General features: G+C 43.0%; 1 pseudogene; it reads right to left on the reverse strand.

Annotated features, from left to right (window-relative positions):
- Nucleotides 1-21006: 21006 nt before the first annotated feature.
- Nucleotides 21007-21106, reverse strand: LOC139438456 (U6 spliceosomal RNA; annotated as a pseudogene).
- Between the last annotated feature and the right edge of the window lie 273 nt (nt 21107-21379).

The raw sequence follows: 21379 nt of genomic DNA on the forward strand, positions 1-21379 counted from the left end.
AAGAATCAATAAATTTAAAAGACTGAAAATTCAGAGCAAATGTTATTATCATAAGAGCATAAAGCTATAAATCAATAACAGAAAAATTTAAAAATTAAAAATATATGGCTGTTACATGGCACATTCTTTTTTTTTAACTCTTTTATTTTATTTTACTTTTTACACTTTTTTAATTAAAATTAATAGATCACAAAGAACATTACATTAAAAAACATTTAAAAAAACAAAAAACTTAAGAGGTTCCCAAATACCCCACTCCCCACCCCCCTACCCCATCATTTTTGTAAACTGAATTTTTTTGAAGATATATACATCACACAAAAACATGTTACATTAAAAAATATAAGAAGTTCCCGTATACCCCCCCATCCCACTCCTCCCACACAACAACCTCCCCCATCATTGTGACACACTCATCGCACTCAGTGAACACATTCTGGAGCACTGCTGCACCACATAGATAATAGTTTACCCTGTAGTTCACACTCTCACCCAGACATTCAGTAGGTTAAGGCAGTATATTTAAAGTCCATAATCTGACCTTGCAATATCATTTAGGACAACTCAAAGTCCCAAAAATGCCCCCGCACCACATGTCTTCTTCCCTCTCTCTGCCCTCAGCAACTACTGTGGTCACTTTCTCCTCCTCAATGCTACAATTTCGTCTATTACTAGTCACAATAGTTTTATAGTAGAATATCAGTAAGTCCACTCTAATCCATATTTTATTCCTCCATTCTGTGGACCCTGGGATGGTGATGTCCACTCTACCTCTAGATCAAGATGGGGCTTAAATTACACATGGATGATGGATGCAATTCCTCTGTTTGCAATTGTTGGCACTCTTGATTCCCTGGTGTGGGGTTTGACCATCTTCACCTCCCTGTTAGTGACCTGGGTAAGTCCAATGAACCAGAGAGCAGGAGTTGCAACTCTGCTGAGGCTCAGGGCCCAGCTGGCACATGGGCAGTCCAGAGATTAAAGTCCTCTGAGTATGCACCATCCGCAGCACCAACCACAGTTTCAGTAAAAGTGACAAAAGGCATTTGTAGGAAGGTCACATCTGAGTCCACCTCCATCACAGTCAAGATTAGTTTGTTGAGTTCCTGTATTTCTTGTAGTGTCAATGTATGTTGGGCATTTCTAGGAATTTGTCTATTTCATCTAGGTTGTCTGTATTGTTGGCATGCAGTTTCTCATAATATCCTCTTATGATCTTTTTTATTTCTGTGGGGTCATCATAATGTCCTCTCCTTTTCATTCCTGATTTTATTTATTTGCACCTTCTCTGTTTTTTCATTGTTAGTCTTGCTAAGAGTTTGTTGATTTTATTGATTTTCTCAAAGAACCAGCTTTCGATTTTGTGGGTTTTCTCTACTGTTTTTTGTTGTTGTTGTTTTTGTTGTTGTACTTGATATCATTTATTTCTGCTCTAATCTTTCTTATTTCTTTCTTTCTGCTTGCTTTGGGATTGGTTTGGTGTTCTATTTCTAGTTTCTCTAGTTGTTCAGTTAGTTCTTTGATTTAGCTCTTTCTTCTTTTTTTTTATTGACTTTGTAATAATATTACATTAAAAATATATATATATGTGAGGTCCCATTCAACCCCACCCCCCCACCCCCCCTCTCCTCCCCCAACAACACTCGTTCCCATCATCATGACACATCCATTGGATTTGGTAAGTACCTCTTTGGGCACCTCTGCACCTCATAGACAATGGTCCACATCATGGCCCATACTCTCCTCCATTCCATCCAGTGGGCCCTGTGAGGATTTACAATGTCCGGTGATTACCTCTGAGGCACCATCCAGGGCAGCTCCATGTCCCAAAGACGCCTCCACCTCTCATCTCTTCCTGCCTTTCCCCATACCCATCGTCCACCATGTCCACTTTTCCCAATCCAATGCCACCTCTTCTATGTGGACATTGGATTGGTTGTGTCCATTGCACCTCTATGTCAAGAGGAGGCTCAGATTCCACATGGATGCTGGATGCAATCCTCCCATTTTCAGTTGTAATCACTCTAGGCTCCATGGTGTGGTGATTGTCCTTCTTCAACTCCATCTTAGCTGAGTGTGGTAAGTCCAATAAATCAGATTGTAGGTGCTGGAGTCTGTTGAGGCTCAGGACCTGGCTATCACATTGTCAGTCCAGAGATTCAAATCCCCTAAATATATCTTAAACCCCAACATTAACTGCACCTCCAGCACATTAGCATGAAAGTCTTATGAAGGGAGATCCCATCTGAGTCCAGATTCATCACACATAAACACCATTTCCAAAGAGGGGCCATCTGCCCTGGTAGTTAACCCCATTGGCCATGACCATAACTCTCATGGGTCTCTTTAGTCTTCAAAGGAACCAATATATGGGGGTTGTATCTGCTTTATCTGTCTCTCTGACTCTGCTCAGTTTTGCATGAGGGCAATCCTTCTGCCAGCCTCCAGACTCTTTTTTAGAAACTCGTAGCCATATAAACTCATTTCTCCTTTCCATTTCCCCCTTACTTTAGGTCAAACATCATTTTAAAGTCATGTTATTTTATGTAGACATGGATATTCTGCTGATCCGCATTGAACCTTCCGTATAAGGTCCTTTTCCAGTTGCATCATCAGTTGGTAGTTGATAGTGGTCCCTCGTTGCCAGGGAGGCTCATCCCCAGGTGTCATGTCCCACGCTGGAGGGAAGGCATTGCATTTACATGCTGAGTTTGGCTTCGAGACTGGCCACATTTGAGTAACATGAAGGCTGACAGGAGGAAATTCCCAGACACAATGTTGCTCTGGGCCTTGTTCTTATTTTAGGTTTATCAGCTCACAAGCATAGTCATTAGCATCAGGGGCTCACTGTTGAACCCTCACTCCCTCCCGGTCCCCGCCGCTGTACCTGGGAGACTGTCGCTGCTCCCCTAGGGACCACGACAGAGCACCACTGTCCAGGAACCTAGTACCCCCCCTGCTGTGGTTTTTAATTGTTGCCACTATGAGTATATCCAATCATTACCATGCACCCTGGACATATGTTCTGTACAGCTCCCTGTCAGCCATATATCACCTGTCATTGGTATCCCATACCAGTATCCTCCATTGCCATTGTTGAAACACTCTGTGATCCAGAACTCCCCGAAATATGAAGCCCAATATAATGTCATGGTCCCTTACTAGGGAATGGCATATAGCGATGGGTTTAAAGGATAGATAAAGAACTTGGATAAAGTTAGATAAAGAACTTAGATAAAGAATGTTGATTTGAAAAAATTCCACATCCTATCCTTTTTTTTTTTTTTTTTTTTTTTCCCCTAATTATTCAGCATTTCTTCACAGGAGTCCTAGACCACAGCAATGCATATATATAATATACAGCACTCCCACACATCCACCAGAAAACCTTTTCCCTTCCACAGTGATACTCTTACGCCCTATTCATATCATATTTACATAAAGTGATGTACAGAGTGTGAGATATTAGCTTTCTAACAAGGTAACATCTGTGCTTACATTATGGTGCATACTTTAGGATACACAGTTCTTTACATTTTTAGTTATCCTATGTTTTACATTATGGTTTACATTATCAGTCTGTCATCTCCTTTATGTTATGGTGTAATATTACATGTTTTATATCCATCCTTGTGTACTCTCAAGAAACTCCTCTCTTGCCCCCCATTTACTTTGGTTCCACACATTTAACGTCCATTTTCCCTTCCACCTTGGTGCCCACAGTGACAGCCAACCTCCGTTTCCTGAGGAGCCACTTCCAGAGATAGATGGAATAGTGTTCAGGGCCTAACTTGCTCATCTGCCACAATGCCCTGGGAGCCACCCTTTCTCTCAAGGGATACAGTTCCCTCTATTTGATGGCATTAGTCCTCCCCAGGATGTGGGTCCACCCCCACTCTCACTACTTGGGATTCCACACCATGGTGTCACCCACTCTGGCAGAATGAGCATTTAGACATTCCCCAGGAGCCCGTCCTGCATCAGACCCTCCCCTCCCAGCATTCTAAACAGTAACCCTCTTTATTATATTTTGATATGATTTTCTCGGCATTTTACTCTCCACCACCTCCTGACCCTCTCCTGTGTTCGTATGCTACCCCTCCCTCCCCCCACTTTTGGGCAACGTTACCCATCTGTCCCTCCCCAGCCACCCTCAAACCCATAAAGCCCCAACCAAAGGCAACCCCTTGCCCCCCTTTTATCTCTTCTTTGTGTTCATACTTACCACCATCTCGTCTTAAATTCCACCCCTGCAGACATCGGCTCATATCCTTCCTCCACCCTCCGATTTCCTGTAAGCCTATCGTTCAGTCTCTTGCTATCTAGGGCAGCTTGTTTATTTCATATCATTGAGGTCATGTAGTATTTGTCCTTCAATGTCTGGGTTGCTTCACTCAACATAAGGTTCTCAAGATTCATCCATGTTATCACATGTGTTTGTAGTGTGTTTGTTCTTACAGCCGAGTAGTATTCCATTGTGTGTATATACCACATTTTATTGATCCACTCATCTGTTGGTGGGCATTTGGGTTGATTCCAACTTTTGGCAATAGTGAACAATGCTGCTATGAACATTGGTGTACATATATTAGTTTGTGTCCTTGTTTTCAGTTCTGCTGGGTATATACCCAGCAGTGGTATTGCTGGGTCATATGGCAAATCTATGGCTAGTTTTTTGAGAAACCGCCATACTGTCCTCCAGAATGGTTGGATCCTTCTGCATTCCCACCAGCAGTGGATGAGTGTTCCCCTTCCTTCACATCCTCTCCAGCACTTGTATTCTTCTGTTTTTTTCATAGCTGCCAATCTTATGGGTGTAAGATGGTATCTCATTGTAGTTTTGATTTGCATTTCCCTGATAGCTAGAGATTTGGAACATTTTTTCATGTGCTTTCTTGCCATTTGTATTTCTTCTTTGGAGACGTGTCTGTTTAAGTCTTTTTCCCATTTTTTAAATGGGTTGTTTATCTTTTTATTTTCAATATATAGGAGTTCTTTATATATGCAAGTTATAAGTTTCTTATCAGATATATGATTGCCAAATATTTTCTCCCACTGTGTGGGCTCCCTTTTTACTTTCTTGACAAACTCCTTTGAAGTGCAGAAGGCTTTAATTTTGAGGAAGTCCCATTTATCTATTAGTTCTTTTGCTGCTCGTGCTTTTGGTGAGATATTCATAAATCCATTACCTATTACAAGGTCCTGTAGATGTTTCCCTACACTGCTTTCTAAGGTTTTTATGGTCTTGGCTCTTATATTTAGGTCTTTGATCCATCTTGAGTTGATCTTTGTATAAGGTGTGAGATGGTAATCCTCTTTCATTCTTCTACATATGGCTATCCAGTTCTCCAGACACCATTTGTTGAATAGGCCACTCTCTCCCAATTGAGAGGGTTTGGTGGCTTTATTGAATATTATGTGGCTGTATATGTGAGGTTTTATATCAGAGCTTTCAATTCAATTCCATTGGTCTATGTGTCTCTCCTTATGCCAATACCATGCTGTTTTCACGACCGTAGCTTTATAGTATGTTTTGAAGTCAGGTAGTGTGATTCCTCCAATTTTGTTTTTCTTTTTCAGTATGTCTTTGGCTATTTGGGGTCTCTTTCCTTTCAATATAAATTTCATAGTTAGTTTTTCTAGTTCCTTAAAGAAGGCTGCATTGATTTTTATTGGGATTGCATTGAATGGGTATATCAGTTTTGGTAGGATAGACATCTTAATAATGTTCAGTCTTCCTATCCATGAACAAGGAATAGTCTTCCATTTATTTAGGTCTTCTTTGATTTCCTTGAACAATCTTGTATAGTTCTCGTTGTATAAGTTATTTACCTCTTTAGTTAAATTTATTCCTAAGTATTTGATTTTTTTATTTACTATTGTGAATGGTATTTGTTTCTTGATTTCCTCCTGATCTTGCTCATTATTGGTGTACAGAAATGCTACTGATTTTTGCGCATTGATCTTATACCCTGCAACTTTACTAAACTCATTTATGAGTTCTAGAATCTTCATTGTAGATCTCTCAGGGTTTTCTATGTATAGGATCATGTCATCTGCAAATAATGAAATTTTGACTTCTTCCTTTCCAATTTGAATGCCTTTTATTTCTGGTTCTTGCCTCAGTGCTCGTGCAAGTACTTCTAAGGCAATGTTAAACAGGAGCGGAGACAGTGGGCATCCTTGTATTGTTCCTGAGTTTAGAGGGAAGGAGTCTAGGATTTCTCCATTGTAAACAATATTGGCTTTAGGTTTTTCATATATACTCTTTATCATGTTCAAAAAATGTCCTTGTATTCCAATCGTTTGGAGGGTTTTTATCAAGAAAGGGTGCTGTATTTTGTCAAATGCTTTTTCTGCATCGATAGATATAATCATGTGATTTTTTTTCCTTCAATCTGTTTATATGGTGTATTACATTGATTGATTTTCTTATGTTGAACCATCCTTGCATACCTGGGATGAATCCCACTTGGTCGTGGTGTATAATACGTTTAATGTGTTGTTGAATACGATTAGCAAGTATTTTGTTAAGTATTTTTGCATCTAGGTTCATTAGAGAAATTGGTCTGTAATTTTCCTTTCTTGTGATGTCTTTGTTTGGCTTTGGTACTAGGGTAATGTTGGCATCATAGAAGGAGTTGGGTAATGTTCTTTCTGTTTCGATGTTTTGGAATAGTTTCAGCAGGATTGGTGTCAGTTCTTTCCGGAATGTTTTGTAGAATTCACCTGTGAAGCCATCTGGCCCTGGGCTCTTCTTAGTTGGGAGATTTTTGATAACTGATTCTATCTCTCTGCTTGTGATTGGTTTGTTAAAGATCATCAATTTCTTCTTTCGTCAATATGGGCTGCTTATGTGTTTCTAGGAATTTGTCCACTTCCTCTAGATTGTCATTTTTGTTGGAATATAGTTTTTCAAAATATCCTCTTATGATAGTCTTTATTTCTGTGGGGTCGGTGGTGATATCACCTTTCTCATTTCTTATTTTGTGTATTTGCATCTTCTCTCTTTTTTTCTTTGTTAGTGTTGCTAAAGGTTTGTCAATTTTGTTAATCTTCTCAAAAAACCAGCTCTTGGTCTTGTTTATCTGTTCAAGTGCTTTCTTATTTTCTATTTCATTTAGTTCTGCTCTTATCTTTGTTATTTCCTTCCTTCTTCTTCCTGTTGGGTTACTTTGTTGTTGTTTTTCTAATTCCTTCAAATGTGCAGTTAGTTCTTCAATTTTTGCTCTTTCTTCTTTTTTGATATGTGAATTTATGGCTATAAACTTCCCTCTCAGTACTGCTTTTGCTGCATCCCATAAATTTTGGTATGTTGTGTTATCATTATCATTTGCTTCAAGGTAGTCATTGATTTCTTTTGAGATTTCCTCTTTGACCCACTGTTTTTCTAAGAGTGTGCTGTTTAATTTCCAAATCGTGGTGTGAAATCTGGGCTTCTGTCCCTTGCAAATCTCCAGCTTGACTCCACTGTGGTCAGATATAATGTTTTGTATGATTTCAATCTTTCTGAATTCGTTCAGCCTTTCTTTGTGGCCTAGCATATGATCTATCTTGGAGAATGATCCATGTGCGCTTGAGAAAAATGTATATCCTGCTGTGTTTGGGTGTAGCAACCTATATATGTCTATTAGATCGAGCTCCTCTAATATAATATTCAGATGTTTTGTTTCTTTGGTGATTCTCTTTTGAGATGTTCTGTCCAGAGTTGATAGTGGTGTATTAAAATCCCCAACTATAATTGTAGATGTATCTATTCTTTCACTTAGTTTTTCCAGCATTTGCCTGACGTATTTAGAGGCACCCTTGTTAGGGGCATAGATATTTATGATTGTTCGATCTTCTTGACAGATTTTCCCTTTCACTAAAATGTAGTATCCTTCTTTGTCTCTCACAATTGTTTCACATTTAAAGTCTATTTTGTCTGATATTAATATAGCTACTCCTGCCTTTTTTTGGTTATTGTTAGCTTGTATGATTGTTTTCCAGCCATTCACTTTCAATTTCCATGGTCTCTGGGTCTAAGATGTGTCTCTTGTAGACAGCATATGGATGGGTCATATTTCCTTATCCAATGTCCCAGTCTGAATCTTTTGATAGGTGAGTTTAATCCGTTGACATTCAGCGTTATTACTATCAAGGAATTATTTGTGTTAGCCATATTTTGATTGGATTTGTGTTTGTCATATTTTGTTTGTTTATTTTTTTTTGTCTTTTTTGTTGTTGTTGTTGGTCTTATACTCTCCTCCAACTTTGCCTTTCCTGTTTTTTCCTTTCTTCCTGCAGAACTCCCTTTAGAATTTCTTGAAGGGGAGGTTTCTTGTTGGTATACTCTTTCAGTTTCTGTTTGTCTGTGAATATTTTGAACTCTCCATCATGTTTGAATGCTAGTTTAGCAGGATAGAGTATTCTTGGTTGGAAGTTTTTTTCCTTTAGTACCTTGACTATATCATACCACTGTCTTCTTGCTTCCATGGTTTCAGAAGAGAAATCAGCACTTAATCTAATTGAGCTTCCCTTGTATGTGATGGTTTTCTTTTCTCTTGCTGCTTTTAGGATTTTCTCTTTGTCTTGAGCCTTGGATAATTTGATAAGTATATGTCTTGGGGTGGGCCTGTTGGGGTTTATGACTTGTGGAGTGCGCTGTGCTTCTTGGATATGTACCTCTGTCTCTTTCAGTAGATTTGGGAAGTTTTCAGCCATTATTTCCTGCAACACTCCTTCTGACCCCTTTCCCTTCTCTTCACCTTCTAGAATGCCTATAATACGTATGTTTGAGCGTTTTGCATTGTCATTCAGGTCCCTAAATCCTAATTGGATTTTTTCTATCTTCTTATTGACCCCTTCTACTATCTGTTTGATTTCTGATGTACTGTCTTCCACATCACTAATTCTCTGCTCTGTCTCTTCTAGTCTGCTGATATTTGCTGCAAGTGTATTTTTGATTTCTTGAACTGTGGTGTTCATTCCCATCATATCTGTTATGTTTTTACGTATGTCTGCAATTTCCCCTCCAAGTGATGTCTTCATGTTGTTAACCTCTTTCATTACTGCATCAAATTTGTCGGTGATAAATGTTCTGAGTTCTTTCATTGCTTGTGCCAAGTTTTGCTCCCCTTCGTGATTATTGGTTTGTTGATTGGATTCAGTCATGTTTTCCTGATTATTGGTTTGGTTTGTAGATTTTTGTTGCTTTCTGGTCATCTCTTTATTTTGACGAATTTAATCAGTTCCTTAGCTTCTTTGTCTGCTTTTGGAGGTTAATTAGTTGTTATTTTTGCATAGGTGTTATATCTTCTCTTTGTCACTTTTTTCTTCTTATTCTAGTTACTTGTTGTTGGTTAAGTTCACTTTAGAGGAAAGTATTAGTGTTGGGGAAAGGCAATTGTGTAAGCAAGGGAAAAGTGTAAAGTAGTTTTGGTAATGTATGTTAACAAAGCAAGAATATGAGATCTGGGAGGATGGAGGTTAGATTCATGTAGATTGTATAGAGTTATAGCTGTAGGTAGAGTACCTTTTATGAAGTAGATGACTGAATATGGGCGGAATATGGTATGAACTACAAAGCTATTGTTTTCATGAGAGAGGGAAAAAGAAAAGAAAGGTAATAGTTTCAAGAGTGGATAACAGACAGAAAACAGAACAAAGGTATTAGAAATTAAGAGTTAGACACTTTGTGGATCAAAGAACGGGAGGTGGGGGGTGGAATATAGGAGAGACAGTAGATGATAGTGGATATCAAGATGCAGGGGAAGGGGGATAGTGTAGGTAGCCTAAATCAGTTCACACAGAAATGAGGCAATGGAGGATGGGAAAACCCAGCAAATGTGAGGTGTTCCCTGTAGCACCTATTGTGTACTTGAATTAAAATAAAATAAATGGAAAATGAGGGACAAGAGGGAAAGAGAAAACTGAGAAAAAAAAAAGAAACTAATTATAATAAAGAAAAAAAGAAAGACAAGAAGAAAGGAAGAAAGAAACAGAGGATAGGCAAACGGTGGGGAACAGATAGGGGGAAGAGAGATGCAGGTATACACGTGTCACAATTGCAACACTATCTAAAACAATAACCAAAAAAATCCCTAAATAACTGTCTAAAAAAAAAACGACTTTGGGGGACACGCTAGGAGAAAAGACTAGGGGATAATGCAATATTAGCAATCAGGGCATCAAAAAGAGTAAAAAATAAGATAAAGTGAAAATAAAAACAAAACAATATGAACCAATAAAGATAAAACGCAAACGTTAAGGTCCAGGACACTCATGGACCCCAGGTAGACCCCAGGGCATGATGGATTCAGGGGTGGAAAGTCTGAGACACTGAAGACTCAGGAGGTGTGAGTCTGGGGTGTGGACCGCCAGAGTCCAGGGGACCCAGACCTGGCAACCTCAAATCTGGTCCACAGAAAGCTTAGGAGCCCCGCAGTGCAACACAGCCCTCAGGGATCCCCGTAGCTGGGTGCCAGCCCCATGGGGGAAGCCAGATCCACGAATTCTATATTGAATGTCTGATCCCTGAAATTCATCTACTCCTCAGGGTTTCAGCCTTTGGACCGCTCCCTCCCTGTGCTCCCACGCAACGGCCACTTGAGGGCGCCTCTACACCACAGCCAGTTCAATGACCCAGATCCCAAGCCCCGCTGGGTGGGGTGGGCTTCAGCTGGAAACTCTGAAAACAGACTCTAAGATCCAAAATCCCAAACTTCGCAAAATATTCCCCAGCTTCCAGATGTGTCCTCCTCCCTCACTGCACCCTACAACAGTCTCCCAATTGTATCCCCTTATTGCACAAAATCCAATTCCATTGCAGATCGGCAGTCAGACCTGTGGGGATGGGGCTCCAGGCGGAAGCGCTACCCCCCCGTCCGTCGACCAAAACGTCCCCCGCTTCACAACAAAGCACCGTCTGTCTCCCCAAATCGATCTGCAAAGGAGTCTTGTCCCAACAATCCCTCACCAGCCAGCCCAGTATCCACGAATTTGTCAGCACCGCAAAGCCTCCAGAAAAAGGAAAAACAAAAAAAAACAAAAACCCTGGCCGCTGCGGCTCCGGAGCTTCAGGAGCGCCCGCTACCGCGGCTCCGCCCACCCAAGGAGGGAACTTCCTGAGCCCAGCTGGGACCTCCGTTTATATATTATAGACGTATCCTCTCTGTTACCTTCCCACTGAATTGACGTCCAGACACCTTCCAACCAGCAAAAATCCCCGAAACAGCGCGGTCCCAAAGAGCCTTCAACGCTGCCCAGCCACCCCCTGCAGAGACATTACCAGGCAAGCTCACGCAGCCACCATCTTGCCTCTCCAATCCATGGCACATTCTTAGTCAGTGTTCCAGAGAAGAATTAAAATAGAAAACAGTAAATAGCTTCTAACAAATGAAAAGGATAAAGCATCATGCAAATCTTATGTGAGCCAACAAAGGTATGACTAAAAGGGAAATTTATAGCCATAAGTACATACATTAAAAAAGAAAAAAAAAATTGTAGAGACCTAACTGCACACCTGGATGAACTAGAAAAAAGTAAAGTAAACTCAAACTATGCATGCAGAAAGAGAGAAATGAAAAAAAAAAAACGTGTAGAATACAAATAAATGCAATTGAGAATAAAAAATAAGACTTCAAGGAAGAAAACTACATCATGTATCATTGTACATTTATTAGATTGGCTGCTATTTAAAAAACTATAAAACTACAAGTGTTGGAGAAGATATGGAGGAAAAGTGACACTCATCCACATCTGGTGGGAATATAGAATGGTGCAGCCACTGTGTAAGACAGTTTGCTGGTTCCTCAAGAAGGTAAATAAAGAACTGCTATATGATTTGGGAATCCTATTCTGAGGGACATACCCAGATAAATGAACATGAACAAATATGTGTACACCATGTTCATAGCAGTATTATTCACTGTTGCCAAAAGTTGAAAGCAACCCAAATATCCATCAATAGATGAAAGGATAAGCAAACAGTGGTATAAAAGACTATAGAATATTAGTCAGTTGTAAGAAGGAATGCTAAAACATGGATGAATTGTTAAGTCCCAAAGCTGGGCCTTTGAGGATAACCAGATATATATATATATCTGCATCCTATATTTAAAAAACACCAAAATCTTTAACCTGAGAGCTAGGCAGAGCTTACAAATATTATGTCTGCAGACAGGAGCCAAGATTTGTCTAAAGTGACTCAGTGTCACTGTTCCCCTGTGGCGGTTAGCTAGACGGCTTTCGCCTAGGTGAGACGAACTTCTCGAATGGGTTGTGAGTGATGGCAGGGCCCTGGTATCACACAGCCAGATTAAAAACACAGTAACCACCCCAGAGACGCAGGCTTGTGATGCAGGTCTGGTTTATTGGGGAAGTGGTACAGCTTATATAGGCAGGGGTGGGGGCTTGAGGTGATGCTTCAGTTATAGATAGGCTATGGGGATTGGGGTAATATGAAGCAGCTACTTGATGGGATGAGGTAGTTTTGAAGTTGGAGCATGTGGGCTTCTCTGGCAGGAAGCTGGCTAGGAAGAAGGGAGGTGCCTTTTATGATAGCCATTGTGTATGCTTAGCGACCATTCTGGCTACATGTTTGCCAGCAAGCTCACCAACAATACCTCCATTTTTGTTTTATTTCAAGACTGCAATAACTGTGCCTGTCTTAGGGTGTTCTCCCTTGAGAATCTTACCCATCTTTGGCTACCAGTTATGAATCATTTATGCCATGCAGTTGCACCTGTCTTAGGTTGCCTCCCTTTGGAGGTCTTACCCATCTCTGGCTATCAATTGAGCTTTGTGGCTGGAGGAAAGGTGGCTGTGTGTTACCTACATGGCTACACAGCAGTGGTGGCTTCAGGTTCTTGTGTTTCTTCTTGCATGAGCAGTTGGTACTGAAGAAGCTGAAGTGAATAAATGGTGAAGGCTGAAATGTTTTCTATTCTTCTCTGTAGCCACTTAATGAGATAAGGAGCTATAGACACAACACAAATGATTAGCATTAAAGGACTAATAAGTGGTGTAGCCACTGTACGAGGGGGGAGGAGAGCCAATTCATGAATGGGGGACTGAATGATTGAGTTTTAGTTAAATTTTTATGCAGGTCTTTTAATATTTGGATATTTTGTTCCACTATACCGGAGCTATTAATGTAGAAACAGCATTCTTCTTGGAGGAATAAGCACATTCCTCCTTTTTTGGCTGTGAGTAAGTCGAGGGCCCTGCAATTTTGGAGGGTTACACTGGCTAGGGAGGTGAGTTGCTCTTAAAGAGCTTGAAGGGAGGCAGTTGTCAAATCAAGGGCTATTTGTACTGATTCTTTAAAATTACCATTGATGATAACAGTGTGTGCTAAGGTGCCACCGGCAAGTCCAACAGCTGCAAGGGAGGAGGTAAGGCTGGCTCCTACCAGAAGTGGAAGGAAGGCAGCTCACTTGCTATGGAAAAAAGAGAGCACCTGGGAAGCTTCAGACTCTGTATATAGTATAAACTGTGGGACAATGACTACAGGAATACAGGGAAACATTTGTTGTGCAGGTGGGAGAGAAGGAGGTATGGCTGGTTTGGAAGCAGGTGATATTTTCAGGGCTGCTCCAAAGGGGGATATGTGTAAGGGGGGAAGAGAGGTTGCCGGGTGTTGCTGAGGAATAGCCGGAATAGTTGGAGATAGAAACAGGGACAGCCTCTAGTAGGGGATGCTGGAGGGAGGTGCACAGGAAGCAATGAGAAATATTAGCAATTCCAGATTGATTAAGGAAAGAGATGGTATTATTGAGAATTGTGAGCCAAGAAGGGGGATTATATACTAGCAGTTGCTCGTTTAATTGCTTTTTTGCTGTTTTTATATTTACGAGCACGTTGGATATACTGATTGGAGATGAGGACTGGTTGTAGAGACTATAGCGGCGGGAAACCGTTATGGATCTAGTAGGCCAAGTGTCACCCCCGTGAGCATATAGCTTGCCGGTGATTCCAGTAGCCCATCTGTCATTCCAGGGGACTTTTATATGGAGGTAATAACCAGATTTATTGGCAAAGAAGAAGCTTGGGAAGGACGACTGCCATGGCCAGTTAATGACACAGCTCCAATAGGGGCAGCCTCCATAATAAGGGCCTTGGTAATAGGTGTTGGTACAGTATGCTTCGGTTTGGGTGTGAGGGAAGCAGGCGTAAGGTTTACGGCTACTTTGTTGGTATGATTTAGGTGTTTCGGTGAGTTTGATAGTAAGAGGTGTTTGACATCCCTGAGGTGAACAGCGGCCTGTGCCAAGGGGGCGCGATGTGGTGCTTGAGCAAGAGGTTATAGTTTCTTTTACTGTGAACGTCCAGAGATAAAGGGCTTGTCCATTGACTGAGATAATGAGTGAGATAATTAGAGAAGGAGTGAGTATGTATAAGAGGCAGCACATGATGGGTGGGTTATACACAGCAGGCGATAGCGAGAAGAAGGCAAATATACGTTACAAAGAAAGTGAGGAGGAAGGATTTGTGCAGCATTGTCCAGTCACTTGGAGAGCCAGCGAATAACAGGAGGGCTCCAACAAGGGTGACAAAGCTACATAGAAGGGTTCCAGGGAGGCTACACAGCTGCATTGGTTTTGGTGGCAGGTTTTACGAGACAGCTTGGGATCCACAAAGGCTGGTCGGTGTTTTCTGGAAAGATACAAGCAAATCCTCCTCCTTGTGTTAGTAGAGGGTGGGGGCCTTTCCATATGTTAGTGAGGGGGTCTTTCCACATAACAAGGGGGACCAGCGTGGGGGCTAGTCTTAGGCCTCCCCAATGCCGGATTGCTGGAGTAGTATGATTTTTGTCAAAGGTAAGGAAGTTGATAGTGACTAGGGCTCTGTTGAGCAAATCTTGGGGGGTTGCTGTAGGGAACTCCCCTGAAAGTTTCTTCATTGTATTTTTGAGGAGCGCATTAGATCTCTCAACTAGGGCCTGTCCTTGAGGGTTATAAGGGATTCCTGTTTTGTGTTGAATATTCCAGTCATGGCAAAATTGTTTAAAAGTTTTGGACTGAAAGCAGGGTCCATTATCTGTTTTTATAGTCCAAGGGATACCCATTTGATTAAAGGCTTGAAGGCAGGCTGTTATAACATTTTTTGCTTTTTCTCCAGATAAAGCAGTGGTGAAGAAAACTTTGGAGAATGTGTCTACTAGCACGTGTACAAATTTATAGTGGCCAAATGAGGGGACATGTGTGATGTCCATTTGCCACAGTGCATTTGGATGGAGGCCCCGTGGATTAACTCCTTGGGGCTGTAAGGGGCCTATAGGAAGGAAAGGTGCACAGTGTTTGCACTCATGTGTGAGGTGCTTACACTGGGCTTGAGTGATGTTGGGAAAAAGGTGATGGAGGGAGTTAGCTGACATGTGGAATTTTGCATGTAGGAGCCTGGCTTAATCTAAGGAGGTAGAGAGTATGGAAACAGTGAGAGAGGAGTCAGCAAGGTTGTTTCCTTCACTAGTGCTCCAGGTAATCCAGTATGTAAATGGATATGCTGGATATACCAAGGAACTGTACAATTTTTGAGGAGGGGTTGTAGCACTAAAAGGGTGCTATCAATTAACAAACTGGGCTTAATCTTTAGGGTTGCATAGGGCAGTATTCGAATGGCATTGGCGGCATAGGCACTGTCAGAAAAGATGTTGATAGGGGTGGACTGATTTTGTATAAAGGCTTGCAGGAGAGCTAAGAGCTCCCTGGCTTGCACTGATGCAGCATGTGGAAACACTTGGATAGAATTAGGAGAGGGGGGATTTTTTGTTACAATAGAAAAGTGAGTTTTATTAGCATCTGTAAATATGGTAGGGGCGTGAGGTAATGGAGAGGTGAATGGGAACCCATGAGAGGAGAGGACAAAGGGGAGGAGAGTTATGGCAGTAAGGAGTTTGTCTTTTGGATTATGGTGGCTGATTTGCCCAGTAAAGTTAGCTAGGAGAATTTGCATGTTGAGACTTGTTTGAGCCAGGGTTTGTAATTGTTCAGTAGTAATGGGGAGGATTATTGTATCTGGTTCTATTACATAGAGGAGAATGGCTGTTTTTCTAAGTTTTTGTCCTATTATGCAAAGGCTTTCTACATGAGAAGTGATTCATTCTAATTGACTTATGGCAAGGTGTACCCAGAACAAGGGCACCTGTTGATAAAGGACACCCGTGGGTGTACCTGGAGTATTGAGCACAATGGCTAAGAGCGGAGGGGAGGGCTGAAATCTAGTCACGCTAATATTAGCCAGTTTAGCATTAATGAGTTGTAGGGCTTGGCGGGCTTCTGGGGTGACTGTTCACTGGCTAGAATGATGGCGTCTCCTTCGACGAGGGAGAATAAGGGTTTAAGTTCTTGTGTAGTCACACTTAGATGGGGGTGCAGCCGATTGATATCCCCACAAAGCTGCTGTAATTGAGAGAGAGAGCAGGAGGAAGGTAATTGTAACTTAGGGGTGGCAGGTCGTAAATGACTGGTGATGGTGTACCCCAAAAAGGTAAATGGGGGCACAGTTTGTATTTTTTTCAGGTGTGATTTTGAGGCCTAGTTGGTTGAAATTATTTAACAGGGAGTGGAGACAGGCTTGGAGCATGTTAAGGTCTGGATGTGCTAGAAGGACATCATCCATATAGTGAATTATTTGGCAGTATGGAAGGAGTGGAGAGGTTGCTTGACTCACAAACATTTGACAAATAGCTGGGCTATTTTTCATTCCTTGAGGAAGGACTTTCCACTGATACCATAACTGCAGGTATGCATTGTTAGGAATGGGCAGTGAAAAGGCAAAAAAGGGGTGGTCTGCCTCATGGAGCAGAATGGAAAAGAAACAGTCTTTGATATCGACTGTGATTATATGAAAGCCATGAGTAATGGCAGAAGGGTGTAGAAGGCCAGGCTGAGGGGAACCAATTTTTTGGAGATGAGCATTAACTTGGCGGAAGTCTTGAAGGAGCCGCCAGGTATTGGATGTTTTCTTTTGAATTACAAATACAGGGGAGTTATGTGGGCTTACAGAAGGTTCAAGATGACCTGCAAGTATTTGTTCTTTAACTAGCCGGAGCAGGGGAGGAGTTTCTGGCGAGGCAACGGCCACTGATCCATCCAAATTGGGTTTATGGTGCTCCAATTAAGCTTAGCAGGAGCAGGATAGGGAATATGAAAGGTAGGGGGCAGATCAGTGGCCTTTAGAATTGGGGGGGCATTTGGGTAGTGAGGATTGCCCCACTGACGGGGGGAGGATGTCACATCCCCAGAGGGAGTGAGCCAAGTTAGGGATGACTAAGGGGCAGAAAGTACCGCTTTTACCATCAGGGTCAGTCCACGAGAGGGGAGTGCTGACGTGCTGGGATTGCTGAAGCCCAGCAATGCCCTGTACTAGGGGGCCAGACTGCAAGGTCCAGGAAGGCTGGACAACCTGCGGGCGCAGAACAGAAATATCGGCGCCGGTATCAACTTGCCCTTTTATAGGATGTCCTTGGACTGTAAGTGTAAGGAAGGCTTTATGCGCAGTAATGGGTATGGCCCAGTGCACAGAGGGATGAGGGGTGGTTATGGTGCAGGCTTGAGGAGCCTTTGACTCAGGAGAGGCAGGCGAAGGGGGCTCAGCAGTGGTAGAAGTGGTTTCAGAATTATCACCATATAGCACTGCTTGCTCAAGATCGTCTAATCGTTGGTTGAGCTGGTCAAGCCAATGTTTGGTGGCATCAAAGGGGAGAGGGGGTTGTGGGGGGTCAGATTTGTTAATGAGATGTTTTTCAACTGCGGCTATCTGGTCTTCTAGCAGTTGGAGATTCGAAGGGGTGGCAAGCTGAGGGCGGGTAGTTGAAGAAGCTGTGGCACTAACATAGGGGAAGTCCTCTCTTACTGGCGGGGCTGAGAGGCACCCTGCAGAAAGCTTAAAGGTGGGAGAGGATTACCCATGATATCAGTTTTGGAGTGGCAATCTTTCTTCCAGTGCAGGCCTTTAAGGCACCTGGGGCAAATGGCAGGAGGAGGTCTGGGGAGGTGAGAGGGGGAGGAGAGGGAGCCCGATTGGCATAAGGGGGAGGAAGGGGGGCTTGATTTTGTGGGCACTCTCGAGCAAAATGCCCTGGTTGTCTGCATTTAAAACAGAGCCTTTGCAGCTGCTGCAGATGTTGTGCGACAGCAGCAGATAAAACGGTGGGGGAGGGTGAAGCCTCAAGGCCTGAGCGATACTGCCAATGTCTCTACAAGCAAGAACCCAATCGGTAGGTGTTTTATTATGGATAGGAGTGATAGCCTGTTTACAGGCGGTATTCGCGCCTTCCCACAATAGTTCTTCAAGTAAAGCTTCAGCTGCAGTTGAGTGAGAAAGTTTACCATAAACAGCCTCTTTAACACGACTGTAAAAGGCAGAAAAGGACTCATTGGGTTCCTGAATAAGCTTAGCAAGTTGCACGGGCTTGCCATTTGGGTTGATTTTATGGAAGGCGGCCTTAGCGAGAGCGGCACATTGATCTGAGTAAGGAGCAGGAAGGCCTGCCTGAATCTGGGGGAGAGTAAACTGTCCTTCACCTTTGAGCGCGTCAGGCGGAATATGAGGGAGGTTGTTAGAGAGGTTTTGGGAGCCTTGCTGGCGATCCCCAGCATCATAAAGGGCTAACCACGTGACATAATCAGTAGGGGTAAGTATAGTGCAAGCGAGAATTTTCCAGTCGCTAGCAGTATTGTGGGCTAGTGAAATATTTTCAAGGAGCATTTGAGCATAGGGGCTATTGAGACCATCTTCTTGAACAGCTTTACGAAGGTTAGAAACAGTTTTATAGTCCCAAGGCTGCCAATATGCAGGAATATTGTCGTTAGTAGAGTATTGTACAGGAAGAAGGGTGGGGGGGACAGGGTGGAAGGCAGTAAGGGGAAGTACTAAGATTAGACAGAACCAGAGTGGGGAGGAAGGGGTTTCCAGAAGAGAAGGGAGGGGGAGTGGTATTTTGTGGGGTAAGCAGAGAGGGGGGTTGGAAGGGAGGGGCAAAGGGCTCTATGGGGGCAGTAGCGGAGGAGGATGGGGGGCAGGGGGCGGCACAACAACAAAGGAAGTGGCGGCCGGAGGCAGGGGGAGGGGACGGCGGCGCCTGCTCTTCTGCGCTCCGGTCCGGGAATTTCTGTGGCGCCGGGCTGGGCAGCGAGGAGGAAGCGGCAAGGGAAGGATTAGAGGTAGGGGAGGGGGGAGGTGCTGGGAGAACGGGATATAGGGACTGGGGCACAGGAGGGGGAGGTCGTGCAGGCTTAGGGGTATGTTGGGGAGGGGAGTCTTGTGGAGAATAATCAGGAAGGGGGGGAAATGGCTGTAGGGTTAGAAAGACAAGCGTGAATAGCTTGGAGCGCGGGCATGAGACCTACGGGAAATACCTTTTGTTCACGAGTCTCGGCTGACTGAACTCTTGAAATTAATTTGGACCATGTGGCGGGGTCCCATAGGAGGGCGGTGGAAAGCCACGGAGTATAGCGAACGATAATGTCCCAGTACTGTGCAAGCTCCTTTTCCGTAATTTTAACACGGCATCTTGCTAAGAGAGCATGCAGTACTCTCGCCTGAGGTGCTTTCTCAGAAGAGGCTAAATTCCCCATTCTGAGCTTCACTTACCTATAGGAAGAGGATCACTTCGGATCCCGCTGGTTGCTGTCCGAACGAGGTGAGGGTGTTCAGGGTCCCTGTTCAGGCGCCAGATGTCGCTGTTCCCCTGGGGCCGTTAGCTAGACGGGTTTCACCTAGGTGAGGCGAACTTCTCGAATGGGTTGTGAGTGACGGCAGGGCCCTGGTATCACACAGCCAGGTTAAACACACAGTAACCACCCCGAGACGCAGGCTCGTGGCACAGGTCTGGTTTATTGGGGAAGTGGTACAGCTTATATAGGCAGGGGTGGGGGCTTGAGGTGACGCGTCAATTATAGATAGGCTAAGGGGATTGGGATAACATGAAGCAGCTACTTGATGGGATGAGGTAGTTTTGAAGTTGGCGCAGCAGGCTTATCTGCCAGGAAGCTGGCTAGGAAGAAGGGAGGTGCCTTTTGTGATAGCCATTGTGTATGCTTAGCGGCCATTCTGGCTACATGTTGTTTGCCAGCAAGCTCACCAACAACTCAGACCTGATTCCCTGTGCTGCTGTTTCACTCTTGCTTAAATACTCAAGTTAATACTTAGCATTGGCTCTGATTATGCATTCGATTTTATGCATATGGATGAACACACATACACATAACTGGTTATACAATTGTATGATTAATATGTCCAGGAAATCACACTTGCACACACATTGCATGATCAAAAATGGGGCAGATAACTCGACCCCTGGGTGGGAGTTTTACTATGTTAATTAAGCAAGTTGAAGTGAGGACAGCAAGGGACTTCTGTGCAGGTCTGGCCAAATGGTTGATACTTCAATGGTTTTCATGCTTCATTGTTTCAACAGAAGGTCTTGACCAGTGAAAGCAGAATTTGACACTGAGTTTTACATCTCATTACCTTCTAAATTGCATACAATTCTTTCCTTTGTACCATGGTAACAGGGAGAGAAACAAGTTATATTCAGGTGTTCAGTCATCCTACATCCATCAGAATCTTCGAGACATTATGTTTAGTGAAATAAGTCAATCAATAAAGGACATATATCATATGATTTCAGTGATATAAACAAAGGATATTGACTAGAATCACAAAGGTAATATGAAATATGAGTTAGCAGGAGATAGACAGTAGAGAATGGTGAGGTGATGCTCAATCTGGGTAGAACCTATGAAGTTGTGAATGGAGTGATTTGGCATTGGATAGGGTAATGGTGGTAGGGATATGAATGGGTTGATGATGCTGGTGTGTGAGTTTCAGTGGGGCTGGGGGTTGGGTTGGGTTACTGATTGAGCAGGTGGGAGGGCTGGAGGAAGGATCAGATGAACTTAGGAGTTTGAGGAGTGGTTAAAAACACAATTGTGGAAGTGTCCTTTCAGCAATTATGGAAGGGAGGGCACCAGTGCAGGGTGTTGGTGAGGAGATGGGTGGAGAAGGGTACATCTAGGCATACCTCTATGGAATCCTTCATTATTTTACATCATCCTTTCACAGAGGCCATGCTAATCTCTGTATCATTCCAATAGTAGTATAGTTGCTGCTGAAGCTAGCACTGGGGCATACCTCTGTGGAATATGACTGTGTTTATGTGGTCATATGTATTATCTCAGTAGCTAGAGACCCACATAATGGCCAACAAAATCCATATGCCTACCCTTTGGAGTCCTGTTGCAATCTCAAATAGAGGGGCAAGAATCACTAGAGTAAATAGGCAATGTCTAATAAAAGAAAAGAGGCCAATATGCCTATTATAACCCAACTCTTGAAGGGCATGAGTTGGTGTGGCTGCAAGAACAAAGAATGCACTGAGAAGAGAATCAGA

The sequence above is a fragment of the Dasypus novemcinctus genome, chromosome Y, assembly GCF_030445035.2.
Source record: "Dasypus novemcinctus isolate mDasNov1 chromosome Y, mDasNov1.1.hap2, whole genome shotgun sequence".
NCBI classification, from domain to species: Eukaryota; Metazoa; Chordata; class Mammalia; order Cingulata; family Dasypodidae; genus Dasypus; species Dasypus novemcinctus.